Source organism: Telmatherina bonti (assembly GCF_933228915.1).
Source record: "Telmatherina bonti genome assembly, chromosome: 17".
NCBI classification, from domain to species: Eukaryota; Metazoa; Chordata; class Actinopteri; order Atheriniformes; family Telmatherinidae; genus Telmatherina; species Telmatherina bonti.
Window position 1 is genome coordinate 21,878,289 of NC_136615.1, and position 19,586 is coordinate 21,897,874.

Sequence of the window (19,586 nt, forward strand, 5' to 3'; positions counted from 1 at the left end):
CCTCCTTCTCGCTCACTATAATTGTTCCTTCTTTATCTGTTACACTTCAGCCTCTTTACAAGCCTGTCCATGTTTCATCACATTCCTCTCTGTTGGGGCCTCTTTCGCTTACTTCCTGCCTTGTCATCATATCTTACGCACACTTGTCTTTCTACTGCCACTACTGATGTGTCAGCAAACACAAGTGAGATTAGGTGCTGTAAAATTGGTCTGTCATTTGGAAGAAAATGGTGAAGGGAAATTACTCAAAAATGGGACGAGAAGAAGGGATTTCCTAGAGAAATCATCTGTGATAGTTTGAGGAAAAAGAATAAAAAATAAAATGACCAAAAATATGATGAAGACATTTCTCCCAGTACAAAAACATGTTAATTTAAAAATAAGCTGTGAATAACATAAATGAAAACAGAATACAACTATATATAACTAAAAATATTTGCTCACAATGAATTTGATGGCAGGATGTCTCAAATAGTTGGGACAGGCCCATGTTTACTACTTTATATCAGCTTATTTGCAAAAGTCCAGTCCATAAACTGAGAAGACCAACAAGTGGGATATCTGAGAGATTAAATGTCTGGACAGCTGCAGACCAGTACAATACTTTGACTTTTCTACAAAGCCATATTGTAAACGATGTAGCATGTTGTTTAGCATTGTTTTGCTCAAATATGCGAGTCACATTCTGAAAATGCTGCCACCTGGAGTGGGAAATATGTTGTGCTTAATCCTACATACAATTTAAAGGACTGGTGATGCCTTTTTAGATATGCAAGTTTTAAGTTCTATAGGCATTAATACACTGATACAAACTTAAAGTGATCAGCACATAATAAGACATAGGATCATTTGTCTCTTTGCCTGGAGAATAAAATGTCCATGACTTCCCAAAGGAGTTCATATATTTTAATTCATTTCACCAAGATATAACTTTACACTTTAAGTTATTTCTAAATAAAGTTTGACCCAGGAATAAGGGATTGTCATATTTCTTTACAGCTCTTTCTTTGCATGATAGAGCCTTAACCTGTATCTGTAATGATTTCTGGAAGTGTTTCTGAGTCTATGCAGTGATTTTCATTCAAGAATTTTGTCTTTTTTTATATACAATTTTTTCCTGAGGGGAATAATAATGGCAATGCTTAATTTTTTTTTATTTTTTTTTATTTTAGGTAAGCGCTGTACTTTTAAGTAGCTCCACAATATATTGAGTTTTTTTTTTTTTAATAACTGTGCCTCTGCCCACTTTAGCTCTATAAAATTCTGCCTCTCCAAAGTGTCCGTTTATGTCATGTTTCTTTTAAACAGTTTACTTTTCCTACCTTTTGTTGCCATGCTCCAACATTTTGTAAGATGTATTGCTGCCATAAAATTAAATATAAGCAAACATTTTGTATGAAATTTTTTATAATATCTGACTTTCAATACAGTTTTTGATCTGTTTTCTTCCAGAAAATATTTAACGAGATTTCCAAATCATTGCACTCTACCTGCATGCACTTTTTGAACAGCATCTAAACCTTTTTTAATTTGGGAATATGTGTGGGGTCCCAAAAACCAACCACACCTCTCATCAGTATGTCTCTCTGATCACAGCAGGGTATGGTGCATTAACTCCAGGGGACTATTTGTTTTGATGGAGACTGCCATGAAATGTTGCACATTCCTAAGGTTTAGTTTCCTTTTACACTTTCTCAAAAAGACAAAATCGGTCACACAACTTCATACCGTTACAGCAATTGCTCACTAGGGACGATACTGTGCAAAATGACCACTAAGGGCTTATTGATTGGGTAGGATGAAAATGGCTTTCTCAGCGCAAACATTCCATCGTGTTACTTTACAACCAGAGTTCACTTCTTTGGTCTGCACCAGAGCGCAAATCAGCATTTATACAACCCCAAAAGAACCATTTGTTCTGTGGAGCTGGGTCATGGATGGTTTAAAGCAGACCAGTTGGTTCTTCCTAGTTTATTTGCCCAGAAAATCTTGTTTGGAGAGGTGTGAACTGAACTCTGATCAGGCTCAAAGAAGCTAATTGTACCCCAGTTATAAACATAGGTCTAGGTCTGCTCAAATTGAACTAATTGCAAGATGCAGAATACAATGCAGGGCACAGTGGGTAAAGATGTGGAAGAACATGGTAAAGGTTCTGAGAGAAATATGGTCAACTGAAGACTGCTTGGTTTTGATGCAGCTCCATGCTTTTCTTTTCTGTGGCGGAAACAGAAACCCTACATCATATCTATGGATGAGCTAGTTTTTGTTTAACTTGTCTTGAGGACTGTTATCTAAAGGGTTCGGTTCATTTGACGAGTGCAGTGTAAAAGTAAACTCAGACAAGAATAATGTCACAACCTTAGATTTACCTGGAGTCCCCAATCATAATACTAGCAGGCCATGTGAATCCACCCTAATTTAATGAGAGGTACAACATACATTAAATCAAGTGATGGGAATAGTGTGGATTGAAAGTCCATCTGCTCATTTTCACTTTTTCCAATGCATGTTTGCTGAAACCTATTGCCTGGCAATTACCAGACAAGAAGAAGGATATAACCTAGAAAGGTCACTAGTCCATCCCAGGACCAGTACAGAGAGACAAACAAACCCTTAAATCAAGGCTTGAACCACGGAGCCCTCTTGCTGTGGGTGAGAACCAGCAGAAGGATGAGAAGCTCTATGTTGAAACTAAAGATACTTTCAGAGGTGGTGAAAACTGAAAGAGCTTAAATCCTGTGGGGCTTTCAGATCAGACTGATTAATTGGTGTTGACGCCACTATATCCTCCTTCCGTGATTTGTCATAGTGATATTAATTCTATGAGAAAAAAAAAAAGCTTAAAAAAAAAGAAAAACAAAAAAAAAAAAAGAAAAAAGAAACCAACAACCAAGGAGTATGTTACAACCCAACTCTGCTTAGGGGAAATGAGCAGAACAAAAGGAAGAACTGTGGAAAGATGAACCAATACATATTGTCACGTTAGGAGATGAGGTACATGAAAAAAACATTAAAATGGTAAAGGAGTTGGGTTTTACGGTGCTGCTCAAAAACAACAAAATGCCAAAATCAGCCAGTCAAAGGAAAAAACAGGCCGGCAACAGCTAGATATTAACAAACAAAAGCAGCACCAATAACAGTCTAAAAAGAGAAAAACAAACAAATGGTGTTCAATTCAATTCAATATACCAATAACCAATCCCAACTCCACACAAACAGAAAGAGAAGTCATAAGAGCTTTACAACAACCATAAAACAAAACTTTATCAGTTTAACCTTCGCTCAAAGCCGAGTAGTTTTAATACTACTGGTGACAACCAAAACAATAAGACTTAACAACTAAAAACAAAGGAACTAGACAGAGGAAAAACACATCTCCACTGTAAATCACACCACAGGCAAAGTCCAAAGACATAAGCATGCTGAGGGCAGAGTGCTGCTGAGCAAGAAGTTGCCACTGATTGAGGGATTCCAGGTGTCTTTATTTCCAGGCAGTTGGTAGAACCAGCAGTGATTGGAGCATCAATTGCCCACTGAGAAAGGTGGAGATAAAGGTGTGACCAGTTGGACCAATCCCAGCCAGTGGACAGCGAGCAGTGATTAGAATGAGCAACGGATCACAGGTGTCGACTATCAGAGAATGAGCAGGCAGCCGTAACAAAATGGAAAAGAAAAAAGAAAAGACGTTTTCTAATGAAGGCAACAGTGGATATAGTAATCATCTGAGGCGCCCCCCCCCCCCCCCCCAAAAAAAAAAAAAAACTTAATGAAAATAAACACCGCTGACCCATCTTGAAACTTGCAATTCAATTTGAAACAACCTTGGTGCATTACCTTTTTTTGGCTGTTGAACGTGGAATTAAGTGGTTCTGAGTCACCCTTAGATTGAGAGGAGAGAACTGACCCACTTGCCCGATCCCTTCTCAAACAAGCCCTGATTCTCAAAGGAGGGAGCTGCTTTATTTCACAATCTTACCACAGTGATGTTGAGTGTAGTTGAAAAGAGAGAAATAACGACCTGACCTTTTACTTCCGTGTCTATCAAGATTCCAGCTGTTAGTCATAGTGAACCACTACCAATACAAATGAAACTGTGTCTGCAAAACCGCACTTTACAGAGCTGAGCAAGAATCTTTAATTAACTATTCAGTTTTTCTCTCATTCAAGAAACACTGTGCTATTTCTTCTTTCTGAAATGTTATTGTCCCTCTCTAAATGCAATTTCTAACTTCAAACCTTCATGCAATGATGTAGTGATGTTCAAGGCACCTAAGGGTCTAGAACCCTAAGGCAGTAACCCACTTATGCTAGACTGTTCAGTAATCATAAAAAAGGTTGTGCTTACTTTTTTTTTTTTTTTCAAAGTTGTGATCATCTTCTTTCCACACACATAACAAATATAGAATTCTACTTTAATCTAAAGCCAAAAAAAAAAAAAAAAAATTATGTGAGCAGACCAATCTAGCTCTTATCACCCTGCTTATATGTGCATACACACATGAAGTAAAAAGGCATAAGCATTAAAGCATAACTCACCTCCACCTGACCAATACAGCACCTCATTCTCTAATATAAAAGTTTCAACACCACATATTTGAGGTGCTCTAATCTCCACTTCTGTGAGATTGAATAATAAATGCAATTTAAAAAAAAAAAAAACCCACACACACATAGCTTCCCTTAACATTTCCTGAAAGTCCCCCTCATCTGATCTGAACAGAACAAGAGAGCAACAGAAGGCTGGATTAGATCATCAGAAGAGTGAAAATCTAAAAGTAGAAAAAGGTGGTGGCTAATATTGAGAAGGTTAATATAGCAGCACATAGAAAAGCACTTGGGTCACAAGTTGATCTTTTACATCTGGTGGATAGACTCCCTACATGTCCTGTACTCTTATGGGTGATATAGGAGGCTGAGTAAAAAGACATGTGACATAAGGAAGTACAGAGGGAGAAAAATGATCCTTTCAGGGACAGTTGTGTCAATAATCCTAAAGGAGTTTAAAGAAGGTTTTGTTCCAGAGGACAGGTCACTTTATTTTGTCCAACTTGGTGCAGAGGACAGGTGTATTTCTTTTTAATTATCATGCTTGTGTACATTTTTCCTGCTATTTTTTCCCCAAAACTTTTGATCTTGATTTGACAAATGTTACTACTCCAGAATATAACAATTTCTTTTCCACGTGTCTTCTTTAACAAAGCAGGAGCCTTGCATTCCTGGAAAGTTCTTCCAAAGAGCTCAAAGACGTCCACTTGGAAGCCGAAGAGCAGTTTGTCATCTCTCTTTCCTCATCCCCCCTTTCCTTTTCCCTAGCACCCGCAGCCAATCTGAGCCTGTGACTAAAGCGCCATCTCCCATGCTGAACACTCAAGGCTGCATTTACTCACTGGGTGTGCAGGCACTGAGCCACCTCTGGATTTAAAAAGGCATTTTTCGTCTTCGCCCAGTGCCAGCCGGACATCGCTTTGCAAGAATGAGGAATTAACTGGCCTAACACGGAAAACAAACAACCGTGCACCAACTAAACCAACGCTTTTATTCTCTAGGACTCCCCACCTGCAGGCTCTCTGTAGCACTCCACGACTGGTCAGCTCGCTTTTCGACCAATATCGAAATGCAAGCTTACATGCAGTGATACTGAAGCGGGGGGAGATGGTTAAATAGCATGATAAAGAGAACAGAAAGGGCACGGGAGAAACGCTCCTGCACAGGAACCTGGAGCAGCGCCACAACAAATATCTGACCTCGATCTTCACATACGGTGGAAAAAGTGGTTGCAAAAATAAAGAGATGGCGAGATTTTTTTGTCTCATCCCGTCTTCTCCTCCAACAGACATGCTGCCGAGGCTGCTGATCATGATGATGTTTGCGTAGGAGTGCTTTATTTTGCGGACAGCATCGGTTTACCAGTCTGTACTGTTCCAACAACTCCAGGCAAGCGGTTGACGGAACCTCGCGTTGCTGGCTGTCTTCTCCAAGCACATCTGCCGAGATTTTATCATTGTTTCTGGAGCCCGGCTGTTTTTTTCTTTTCTGTCTTTTATTTTCTTTTTGCGTTTTGGGTGTTTTTAATTGCATTTTTGTAAAAAAAAAAAAAAAAAAAAAAAAAAAAAAAATCAACTCTGGATCTGGGCAGAAAATGTTTTACGTGCAGTTTTAAAGAGTGTGTGAGGAAAAGTGGTCTTCGGGCCAAGAATAATAATGTCAACGGACATTTTTTTTCTGCATGGTGTTATTTTTGCTGTCAACCACAGAGGATCAGACCCCTCTGGGATTTAATTTGACCCCAGTCGAGACTTCAGTCCTCACCGATTGCAGACACTTCACCATCTAGTTCGTTACTCCACTGACATCTGGAGGTATATTTTCCTTTTTTTTAAAAATTGCATTTTTTTCTTTTACTTTTTTTTTTTTTTTTTTAAATTATTAGTTCACTGCCCTAAAATTTGGCTACAAGTTCAACCCAACTGCTTCCATCCGGGGTCGGGACCTTAGCTCCGAGAAGCCACCACTGCCCTACATGTGACACAGAGAAATCCTCTTATCTCTGAAGGTAATGCTTAAACCATTGGAGGGGGGACTCTATGTTTGCCTTAGATTTCTGATCTGCTTATAAAGTCATGCATGTTATGTGTGTGCTTCATAGATAGATAGATAGATAGATAGATAGATAGATAGATAGATAGATAGATAGAAAGAATTGGTCTGTCATATCAGCACCATGGACAGAGCCACACACTTGTCAACGGTGTCAGGGTGGGAGGACTGCTTTTAATCTGAAACCTGTCTCATATGTCCAACATTTATTAAAGATCAGAGGCTTTAATTGAACCACTACCAAGAGTTACATAGGTTGAAGTAGCAGATACAGATATGGACAGATGGGATAGCAAGGGTAAAGGCAAGGGACAGGTTCTGTTCTTTGAATGAAACACTTGCTGGCTGGCTTTCCACATCCTGACAAAACAGCATGGCTTGTGAGCCACAGCTTCTGTCACCAACTGTTAGCCACGGTCACATCCAAAACTGCTCGCTGCAGATATTTTTAGGCAGAGTAGAAATGCATCTCAGGCAGTACTAATGTTTTGTAAAGATAAAACATTTCACTTTGCACTTTAAATAACTACATTTTAGTTGATAGAGTGCAAGGTACAGTCCACCATCCAATGGGTGTTTTGGAAACACTGTTGTGGATGTGATGATTATTAACCAGCTATGCCAGCACATAAGTGAATAGGGGAAGGTTAAACTGCAGCTTTTATGGTTTTTAGACTTTTTTAATTTACTCTTAGCTGATGGAGTTCTGTTAAAGGCTTTCACGTGGCTTATCTTTTGGACATATACTTTAGAGGAACATGTTTAACCCTGCAGTTTTTGAAAAGTAAAAGTAATGCGGAAACATTTAATGCACCAATCCTTCTTTTCTCTTAAAACTTTAAAGGTGATAAAGGAAATACAGAAAGTTTGAAAAACTAGAGTTGAGACAGATTTAGATTTTTAATACCAGTAAAAATGTTTTCCTTCTTGTCCAAATGTAAAACACAAAGTAATATCTTCCCTTCTTTTAGCTAGAGCAACCAAATATCAATATCAAATGTCTGAAATCTTACTCATTTTCTTTAGGTCTGCAATTAAATCTTAGCAGACAGACAAAAAAAAAAAAAAAAACAAAAAAAAAAAAAACCCAAGGTTGCCAGATGGCCTAGAGTGATAAGTTGAGAGTTGACTACTGTTTACCTTCTCATCACTTTTCATTTCAGGGAAATTCTCTTCATGTACAGTAAGTCCATGTGACGAATAGCTAGCAGAGTCTAGAAAGAAAATCAACACACATAATGTAGTTTTACAGTGCCTACAACAATGAGAGATAAGGCGGGGCTTGTGTTCCCATGGCGACTTCCTCAATGACCCTCAGACCAGTCTTGGCCCAGTGGGAGATCAGTCATACATACACTCACTTACACATGCAGCTCCCCCTTTTAGCATGGATAAGAGAGAGTGTTTGTCTCTTATACCTGCAGCTTCTCTGTCTTTTATTCTTTACAGCATGACAAAGAGGAGGAGGAGGGAGCTTAAGGACAAGCAGATGCATAAGATGGAAAAGCACATTTAAAAGATGAAGAATAATTAGAAATGGTGTTGAAACAAATGCAAATGAAACAGGCTGAGAGAGGAAGCAGAGAGGAGGAGAAAAGGTTTCAACAGTGGTAGAGTAATCAAGGTCTGAATGCACTTTTGTAGGTATTTAAGTGCACTCAGATATCAGCTTAATTACCTTTAGAATGCACCATTGGGAGGGTGAATCATTGTGGATCTGCTTTGGTTGTGATATCGAGGGGAGAGTGGATGAATTGAAGCTGGGGGGAAGGGAACATGGCTGCTCACTGATCATGTTAAACAGTCACCGCCTGCTCCTCCCTTCCTCCACCCACCTCTTGTCCCCTCCCTCTTGGTACCAGGGCTACACCCTGACATGCTCACACATCACTGATGTGCTCAGAGCCCAGCGTGGCCGGCACGCACATCCAAGCGCAAGCATGTGTGTGCAAAGAAGCCATTGGTGAGCTGACCTCGTACCACTGAGTGATTGTAAAAAAAAAAAAGACTGAAGCTCATTCCAAAGAGTGGAGGAAGGATGAGGGGGTCTGGGACATGGAACAGGAAGAGGGTGGGAAGAAACAGAGGCAGGAAAAAACCTGCTTTTTTCATGTGTCCTATGCTTGTTAAGCCTCATCAAAAGCGTCTTTATTATTCCATGTTAGTGAATTTTCAGGCCCACATGATATAAATAATGGTACCATTTTTTCCACTAATATATAAACTGAGCTTTCCCCATGATGGGCTTCATTTTCAGTTATAATAATTATTAAATTAATTTGGCATAATCATTATACTCTGGGAGATCTAAGAAACAAATGGCATCTCTAGATTCCCTTCACAAACAGGCCTTACAAAATGAGCTGTCAGCTTAAAGCCAAGGTGAAGCATCTGGCCCCTAGAATAAAAGTCTTTTTTTTACCCTAGTGACCATTATTTGAAAGATGCTTGACAGGAAAGGAAGCAGTGAGAGAGAAGGATGACATGCAACAAGCTCGAGCCAAGACTAAAATCTGCATCGAGAAGCTTAAATTAAATCACTCTTTTTACCTGTGTAGCTGAAACCCAGTAATAATGTGTCTTTTTAGAAAAGCACTGGACTTTAATGTCTCAGTAGGACACAAACCCCCACAAAAAAAAACAAAAAAAAAACTTCATACTGTATAAACATTACATTTTGTTGGCTTGTACACACATGGTTTGCAGCGTTGTGTATTTTAATATACTCCAAGCATACCAGCAGACAGCGTATCACTCAGTCTGTTTACAATTTCAATTATAATATACGGCATTCCTTTCCAGGATGCCTAGAAGCATTACCATCACCTACTCCGTGGTCCAATGCGTCTTTTTAAAGCCTGTGTAGCATGTCATTGGAACACAAAGCTTTGCAGTGTAATATTTGCTCTGTGATTAAAAATGTTCAAATGTCAGCAGCCTCTCTTTGAAAAGTCATGTAACAAAAGAAAATGGAAAACATGGGAGATGTACAAAGTCTGCCACTGGAACTGATCTCAGCAAAAGTAAACTTCATGAACTTCTCTGTTCAGTGGGTTGTTTCTTTTTTCTCTCCTCTGCTTCTAGCTGGTTGTGTCTCTCTTTGCTAACCTAGAGATTAGCATGAGTGAGTTGCAGAAAGTTGCTTTACAAGGGGTTGCTTTTAATCGAAAACCACCCACTCAAAAATGAAAAGTGTAATGGTTAAATGTCAGTCCCTAATAGCCATGTTGCCATAGTAACCGAAGACCAGTTCAGACCATTGCTGACCATTAGCAGCAACAACAATCATCAGCTTTGAGCTTTGAACACACTTCCCTCAGGCTCTTTACTTTTCTTCTTTCACTCTTAAAAAAGACATGTTTTGCGTGTTGCCTTTTTTTTTTTATCCACTTTTCCCTCACGTTTGCTCCTCCTTTATCTCTATATTTTCACTCAGCAAGTGTGTTTTTTCACACTGCAATATTTACCCCTGCTAGTTTCCCAGCTCACTTTCTGTTTGTCTCTTGTCCAAAATTGAATTATTTATTCCACCTTCCGTGCTAACATTGTTATCATTGTCCTTTTTCAATTAAAGAGTAACAATTATGGAAATAACTTGCAAATACTGATCAAGCTTCTTTCCACCAACGGAAGGAGCTCAAAGCCCAAAAAAATAGGGGTGAAGAGTACATTGTTTTGCATGTTGCAAGTGTTTGTCACACTGAGGAAAACCAGGACCAATTCTTATGTTAAGGCTGTACTTGACTTCACATTATGGCAGCAGAGTGGTGTGGTGGTTAGTACGGTTGCCTCATAGCAAGAAGGTTACTTGTGTGCATCTCAGTTGGGGCCTTTCTGTATGGAGTTTCCATGTTCTCCCAGTGGTTCCCTAGGTATTCGGTGGATACTATGATTTCCTCCCACAGTCTACATACAGCCATGTTAGGTTTATTAATTATTCTAGACTGAGGTGTGATGGTGAACGTTTGCATACTCTGTGATGGGCTGGTAACCCATCCAGGGTGTACCCTGCTCCTCATATGACAGTTGTGTTAGGCTCAAGTCTCCCCTGCAACTCGGAACAGTGCAACGCGATAACGGAAGTGGATGGATAGCCAAGCTGTTTTACTTTTAGCTTAAATCACTGACTATTGCAAACAAGCAAAAGAAAAGAATAAAGCAGACACTATTTCAGTAGCTGCTGATTCTGTAGCTGCAGACTGAAGTGATTTAACTATGTCAAATACGCTGAAATATCATTTATTTGTACACAGAAAAAATAGTAACAATTTACGACTCTTTTTATGGCACACAAGGCAAAGCAAGTTTATTTGTATAGTACCTTTCATGTACAAGATAATTCAAAGAGCTTTACATTAATCATTAAAAGCATTGCAGATGGTGTAAAGTAGTACTATCTAAAAAGTGTTTTTTTTTTTTAATGTAAATTGCAGTAACTTTCCATTAATCTATTTTCTATCATCTGAGGCAATTTGATATTTTTATGACTTGCAGCAAGCTACAATTGGAAGACAGATGTATCATTGGCATGCAAGTGGTGTAATATTACAATTTTTTCCAGGAATAGTTGTCTATATCTCCTCTGCTACACCTGGTGAGACGAGGTTGACAACCTGCTTTTCATCAAGCACACCTCATGCCCTGCTTCTCTTCTCTTCTCTTCTTTTTCTCCTCTTCTCTTCTCTTTTGTTATTGTCAGCTGAGGCTATGTGATGGTGAGCGCTGCTATAGCCATGTTAAGATGTTGTAATATGACTTGACCTTCATTGCACCGCCTCTTGTTTTGCTTCATTTATCCTGGCATCTGGCCAAGTCTAAGTGTGTGTGTGTGTGTGTGTGTTTGTATGTGTGCATATGTTTTCCTTATATATTATCTGAAGCATTTTAATGCATTTATTTCAGATGAAATATCAGATTAATATACATTATAGACATTTTGATCAGGTAACATGTCCTTGAGTTAAAAAGGTGCCAAGGATTGTGTCAAAGGAACAGCTTGCCTCACACTCATCCCTCTTATTTATAATACAAATCAACAAGCATATATTTAATTTCTATTAACGATGAATATCTTCTACAGGTTGCTGAGGACATGTGAAAATGTTTTAAGTTAGTTAACAGTGTGATGGTACAGGGGCAGCCATGCCAAAAAGAAAATTCCATATTCATTTAAGGAGACTTGCTTCCACCTTCGCTCTTGAGACACGAGCCTGTACCAGTGGATGTATATATATATATATATATATATATATATATATATATATATATATATATATATATATATATATATATATATATATATATATATATATATATATATATATATATTTATATATATTTATATATATACATACATACCACACAAGCAATGTCACCCACTCTATGTGACAAACTGTCAACTTTTCAAGCAAAAGTTTGCTGTAACCTGAAAAAATACACCCACATCTTACATTTGCTCTTATTTGCTCTTATTGTGAGGAAATGTAAATTCAAAGGTGGCTTGTATAATCAAGCACCAGGTAAAGGAATCACATTAATTCCAAAGCAGTGTATTATCCTGAACAGAACATGTTGCTGGAGGGAAAGGCTACATGTGTGCATGCGTGTGCATGTTTTTCAGTGATGTACTCATCTATCACTGAAGTAGACTTGGCACAATATGTGCTGCTCATTGTGTTTGCTCGGCTGACATTTTTCTCACTTTTAAGTCCTAATGCGCCTGTGAGTGTTACTGCAAACTGTTTCCTCTGTTGCCATAGATTCAGGATTGACTGACAAACCAGTAGCATGGCAACAATACACAACAAGCTGGGTTTATTGGATTTATTTATCATATTTCAAGTAGGGGATAAAAACACACACCTGAATGAATAGATTACGCATTGCAGAGCTTGTGGCAGCTATTTCTGCATTGGTCTCGCACAATTTCAAAGAAGGAAGTCATGGAAAGTTTGCATAATTATTTCTTGACAAATTGACATTCCTCATTTTCTGAACATTACTGGAACTGGAGATGGTTTCAGGTTATACAGCTCTTGTCTGCTGTATTTATGAGGGGCTGTCTGCAATCACTACTTATGATTTTAGAACAGGCTATACGAAGATGCTTGAACCACTTGTCAGAATAAGTCATGTTATTCCTGCAGCTGATTACATATTCACCGACACACACTAAGATATATTCATGCTTCAACAACACTTACATAAATGTACTTATGCATGTAGGCTTTGATTCTTCTCCTTATAGATGTTTTGAAATGACTCTAGAAAACTTTGTAGTTTGTGACAAAAAATAAAAGACAAAACTCTGTACTTTCCTTTTTCGCAAAGAAAAGCTTGTTATTGAAGTTTTTGGGCTTACACACCAAGTTTTCCTCCATTCATCAGAGAATTTCAAAGAACCAAAATATCTCTGATCCTACTTCAGCTCCTGCTGGTGCCAAGATTATAGCCTGTCGTGGTATTATTTGCACAGCAGAGGGTAGAGCATGGGATGGCAGAGGGGAGGAGCAGGAAGTGCAGTGGCAGATTGACAAAATGTGATTACATGCAATTATTCTGAGATGATTTAGAAGTGAATTCTTTTCATAGTTTTAGTTCATGTGTCTGTGTGTGTTTGTATGTGTGTGTGTGGGGGGGGGGGGGCGGGGGGGGGGGGGGTTGTCAAACTGATAGACAGGTAGATGTCATACAATACTTTTCAGACTGCCTTGTCTGACTGTATCAGATCATTCAAAAAGCAATAAAAGAAAAATGTTTTTATTCTGAACCACATTGTCCTTCTTGAAAGACAATGAGACATATCTTTTTTTTATTATTAGATGTCATGAAAGTTTTTTCCAGAGTGACATACTCACAATAACCTTTGAGAAGCTTCTTCTATTTTCTTTTACTTTTCTGTTAAATGTATCAGACGGCTGCTTTTTCCATTGGCTGCAGTAAATACAGATGAGTGTTTTTGTCAACATTGATTAGACATGCTAAATTACATTAATCATTAATAATATGTATAGCTAAATATAGAAATTAAAGGTGGCAGTTTATGGATTTAGTTAAACCAACTTGTGATTCAATATTCAAATCATTTACCAATTAAATTTCTTATATGTAATATATTAATTATGTGGCTTTTTTCTATCTAAAGATGAAATTCAAAGTGTTTTTTAAAGAAATACTAAAGATGCAGAGGCTTTAAAAACAAATTTCTTTTGCTGTGTTTTCACACCATTGTTTCTGTGGCACTTATGCAGGAAGTTGCCCTAAAATCTACTCTTTTTTTAAAGTTGAATTTAAAAGTGTCTACATTATGTGAAAGTATAATTTACACTGGCAATTTGTTCTGCAAATGCTGGTTTTCCATGTTTAGTCTGTACTCTGGTCTGGACTAGTTGACCTGAGTTTTTAGATCTATGGCTCTCCTAATTTTATATTCTCTGAACATATTGCAGGTGTATTCTGGGCCTAAATCACTGTGGGATTTGTAAACCATCCGTAGGGTTATAAAATCTATTCTGTTCCAGACTAGAAGCCAGTGTCAAGATTTTAAAAGTAGTGTAATGTGTTCAGATCTCTTTGTCCTAGTTAAAGCTAGCATCAGCTTTCTGGGTGAGCTGCAAATGTTTAATGCTCTTTTCAGAAAGTTCAGTTGAAAGATCATACTAATAATTCAGTCTGCTATATGCATGCAAGTTTCTCCTGGCAGAATAAACTTTTAATTCTGTTGATGTATCTGAGTTTGGAAAAAGCTGTAAAAAGTCAGATTTCAGTCAATCAACACTCCAAGGTTAGAAACTCGGTTGTTGTTTTTAAAAGCCCATCTTCAGGTTTTTACCAATGCTGACCGTCTATTCTTTGCTACCGAACAAAATGATCTCAGTTTTGTCTTAATTCATTAATATAAAATTCCTTCTCATCCAAGTGTTTATTTCCTCACTTGTGTATCATCTGCAAAACTGTGATAATTGATGTTAAAGTTAAGCAATATTTGTTGATTTTAATTTTTCATTATAGATGCATTTAGAGTCCTTCACAGGAGTGGCTTAATGGCAGCTATCTATAGTGATTTAGGAATATTTTGGATGCCAGTGAGCTGTTCACTATAAGTAGAAGATCATTTTATATTGCGGTTATAACTGCTTTTGTAAAGTAAGATGGTATTATGTCCAGAGTGCATGATGTTGATATCAGATGCTAAACTATTTCTCACAGGATTTTAAAATCAGCCATTTTAAACTGTGCCATAACATCAAAGTTATTTTTAATTATTGGACTAGTTTTCTTGTTTGAATGTGTGGCATTAATATTGATTTAATTTATTTTTGCTAAAAAGTGGAACATTTTTTGCATGCCTCAGTGGAAAGAATCTCTGTACTGAACTGCTTAGGGGGATTTGTGCGTTTTTCAATCATAGCAACCAGAGTGCGAGAATTGTTGACATTTTTCTTAATCATCTGCGATAGATACCGCTCTCTAACTTTGCACAACCCATTGCTACACTTTCACAGGCTTTGTTTGTACAGCTCATAGTGAATTTTGAAGTTTTGTTTTCTTCCACTTTTAAGGTTTCAGACCATATTGTCTTCACCATAGTGTCTTCTGTTTGCATAAGCTGCTCCTGATTCTTATTGGTGCAACAGCATCATTCAAGATTTTTAGACTGAAACAATCCAGAAGTCCATCAACTAACTGTGCAATCACTGGCAACATGAGCTATGGCCTTGAAAAACTCTGTACTTGGTTTTTCATTAATGAGCCTTTTTTTAAACCGAGAGGCAGACTGTTTGATGATCAGTAAATCACACAAGATACCAAAATGGTCAGACAAGGCCAAGTCAGAGAAAATATCAACACCTTTAGAAATAACTAGGTCCAGAATATGACCTCAAATGTGGGTTGGTTCTTTTACATGGTGCAATAAACCAAACGGGTCTAATACAGAAGAAAATTCCTCAGCATTACCATCTGTTGTATTTTTTTTGTAGATGTTAAAATCCCCAGTTAAGATAAAATGGTTAAAATCAGTAGAGATAAAATAAGGTATGTTATGGGCAAGGAAAGGCAGTCAGGCTCTGCTGCATTGCTTGCACACACATTTAAATCTAAAGCAGAGCGTCTTATATCCACTTGCAATTTAAGCTGGAAGAGGATAAGCAAGGTCATTCAGATGAATGAGACATTTAGTGAGCTGTATAATTAAATGAAAAGACCCCCAGGTCACCATTTAGTCCTATATTCATACAGGCTAAGGGCCATTTTTATGAAATATCATTCACAATGGAGGCACTAATTACAGAAATGTTTCCCAAGCAATCCAGAGACACATGGGATGGATGGAAACGGCTGCGTTTATGGCAGCCAGTGATCATTCCTGTCCTTGTTTTTTTCCTTCTGCCCGCAACCCGAAATTCTCTTTCTCATTATAAGGTCAAGGTTAGGAGTCTGCTAAAATGGTCAGTGGCTTTTATTACTGGAATGGGGTGGGAAAGATTTCCCTGAGGGTATAGCTACATTTGCATTAGTATTCTTGGAGATGGGTGCAGGGATACAGAGAATTAGTGAAAAGATCTGCTGGAACAGGATGAGTCAGAGAGGGAGAGTCGAGTAATACAGTCAGGGTCAGTAGAGGCAGACAGTAATGTTTCTAAGGCTAACATGAAAAGTCTTCAGGAATTTGTGTGCTGATTATTTTAAACTTTTTCCTCAGTCTCTCAGAACAGATGATGGATACACAGAGATTTTGGGATTTGTATTACTATTTGGAATAAACCTTTTTAGAGACTAAACCAGGTTAAGTCATTGATTGATTCATTAATTTAAAAATGTCATTAATTTATGTTCCGTAAACTGTTTATATTTCTGTTGGGGATTCACACAAGTGCAAACACATCCCTGTCATTTTAATTTTGGATGTGTTGCTGACTAGTGATAATCCTTGCTTAGATATTTAACAAATCAGTTTCATTTAATGTCTTTTCATTTGGGACTGATGTACATATTCTTTTGCTGAAGAGAAATGGGAGCTCTCTGCTCAGCAAAAGCAACTCAGTCTGAAATAAATTACTCGACTGAACTTTTTCTTCATGCAGTAGACCAAGACATGTTATGTATTTTATGCACTTTTTTTTCCTGTTTTAATCCTAGATTCAATCTGACAGAAGTTAACGCTTAACTTGAATTTGATTTTCAGCACTCTATTTTGGTTTTCATTTTTCAGTTGCCCTCAGCTTAAACTGATATCACCTTGAGTTACATTACCTTTGACAGTTTATCACACGTCAGTGTAAAAGATTTACGTTTTTTGACATAAGAGAAAGTAGATCTTTAAAAAAACTTTCAAGTAGAAAATGTATGCATGAAAAGCAGGCACTGTAGTACTGTCCACAGTTAAAAAAAAATGCCTACTGGCACTGCAAACTCTCAATGTTGAAAAACACATTTCTTATTTGTTTATAAAGTGAATCAGACATAAAGAGAATTATGAAGTGTTCAAGTTATTACGAAGATTAACAACATCTGACGGCTTTTCATCCATGTGCTAACTAAGCTACCTGCCTCTTCAATTTAGTTCCACATTTGAAACATCACTAATCCAGTTTTCAACCTTAAAACTCTGCTTCCAACTTATTTTGGCATGATACTGCCATTCATTATGGACATTCCTGGAGTCTCTGCAGTGTCCAAGCCCTGAGAAAGTCATCTTCAAATTTCTTTTATTACATGACAACTGCATTTTTGCTTTTCACCTTGTTACACTCCAGAAACTGCATAACAACACACTGGTTGTTTTTGATCACACATCATGGCAGATTCAACAAAAAATTGCAAGAGGAGGAAGCAAGGAGAAGAAAGGGAGAAAGTGATAGAGCAAGCGATAAGACAAAAGACAACGTCAGACTGACTTTTATTGGCTGGAGAGAGGTCAGAGAAGAGACAGACGGCAAAATGGATACAGAGTTATCCTTTGGGGGCACCAGAGTGTGAAAATGAGCTCAAGTTCATTACAGACACTTTACTGTAACGCAATAAATAATGAATAGAAGATAACTGTGCATCCATGATCTATATAACCCCTTTCTCAAAATGTTGAACTGCTCCTTTAGAGTCATTGAGTTGGTAGAGATTGTTAGCTGTGTCATTGATAGACATTGGAAAAGACTTAATGGCTCACATGTAGACATTGAAGTGGTGTGAGCTTGACGTTTATTTTGATCAATAAAAGTAAAGCAGAATTTGCACAATGTCTTTATGGAGGTAATTAGGCTAATGAGTAGCTGGTGGAATCCACGTGTAGGCTTTATATGGGTCAGAGATTATTTTGTTGAGATATTTGTGCAGCAAAATTTCTTAAGAAGTGGCAACTGAGAGAAAAACAAGTTTTTAACAAAGTCAGATCTAAAACATATCAACATAGTATCAGAATGTTCCGAATCGCAGATAGCAAAATCATTTAGGCCCAATGGAACTCAGAGCTCACAGTTAAGGCCTGCATGATGGATCTGGGCCAGTTTATTTTAGAACAATGGGCCATTTCCAGCATGAATCAATTTCTCCAAATCTGAAATGGACCTGAACCAAATCTGGACCAGATGTGGATTCTTTAATGTTGATTTCACCCTATCTGGTCCGGGTCCACTCAATTTAAACCCTGTTCTCAAGCCAGGTTTGTGTGGCAGCTGCAAAATGGATGTGACTGAAATGTGCATGTGAAGGTTTGGAAAAGGATCAGGCCTATAGAGTCAGCTGCTGTTGGGCATGCCTCTAATATTCCTGTCAGAGCCTGTGGGTTGAAAGAATTCTTCAGATTTTGAGTTCACATCCACATCTCCTGTTGCAAATAATACAACCTGCTGCTGGCCTTCTAAAGCAGTACGTCAGTCAGGGAAAACAATGTGACACTAATATGAGAAAAACTCGAAAGCTGGGTGTGTCACGTCTGATTATATCACAAAAGAATAAGCTGATACACAGAAACAGCAGTAAAATATATTAAGTAGATGAAAGTGATCTTATATATGAAAACTGCATAGAAGACATTAGAAGTTGGGAGAGTGTTTTGTAATGTGAATAGTTGTTGATTATTTTGGCATTTGCTGGTTTATGGTAAATAGCTGCTCAGTTGAGGAGCAAAACAGTCATTGTAGGCAGTTTTAGCACTCAGTTATACCCTGATGAACATCTGTAAATCATGGTCATTGTGCTGATTTTCTTACAGACGAAACATTTGTTGAGTTATGACACAAACCTGACATAAGTTTCCTTTTTTAAAAAACGCCTGACTCTCAGAGCAACTTGGCTTTTGTCATTTCTTTGAGAAGCCCTCTGTGCTTATGTGCCATGTCTTTGTGTACTCTAAAGTGTGTCTGCTGTATGAATTCACTATTTGACAGCCACCATTGTAACAGGACTCTTCCCATTGCTCTTCTGATGCATTATGGTCTCTTGTGTGCGACTCCAATCCACCACCTAGTGTGTACTTCTTTGCCACTGAACCGAAAGCCTGTCAACAGCCATTATTCTGAGCAAGACCTCTGCTGTGATCCCTGCCATGTTTCATTGAAGCGTGGCAATTTATTCCAAAGCCCACTGTCTGAACATGTTAGCTACTACTTAAATTACTGCATGTGCATGTTTGTGTGGGTTTGCATGTGCTTGTACCTGCTGTTGTTCTTCTTTTGCTCATAACACTTGTTTCTTTGGACAAATCCTGGCAAAATGAGCTTACTTGACAGGTTTGCCTTTCTCTAGTGCTGTTTCACAACTAAGTCTGAACTACACATTTATGTGTGTCTATGTGTGCATGTGGTTGAATAATTAACACCCCTCCTCACCTTGCTGCAATCCATCCCTTGCACACTGATCTGATTAATGGCACCCCGAGTGCACATTTTCACCTTGGCCTGCCACTTTTATGTGGGTGTGTGTTGTCACGCAGCAGCAGACTTAAAGCACCAATATGACATATCTATAGAGGTTCATTTAAAGGAGGAACA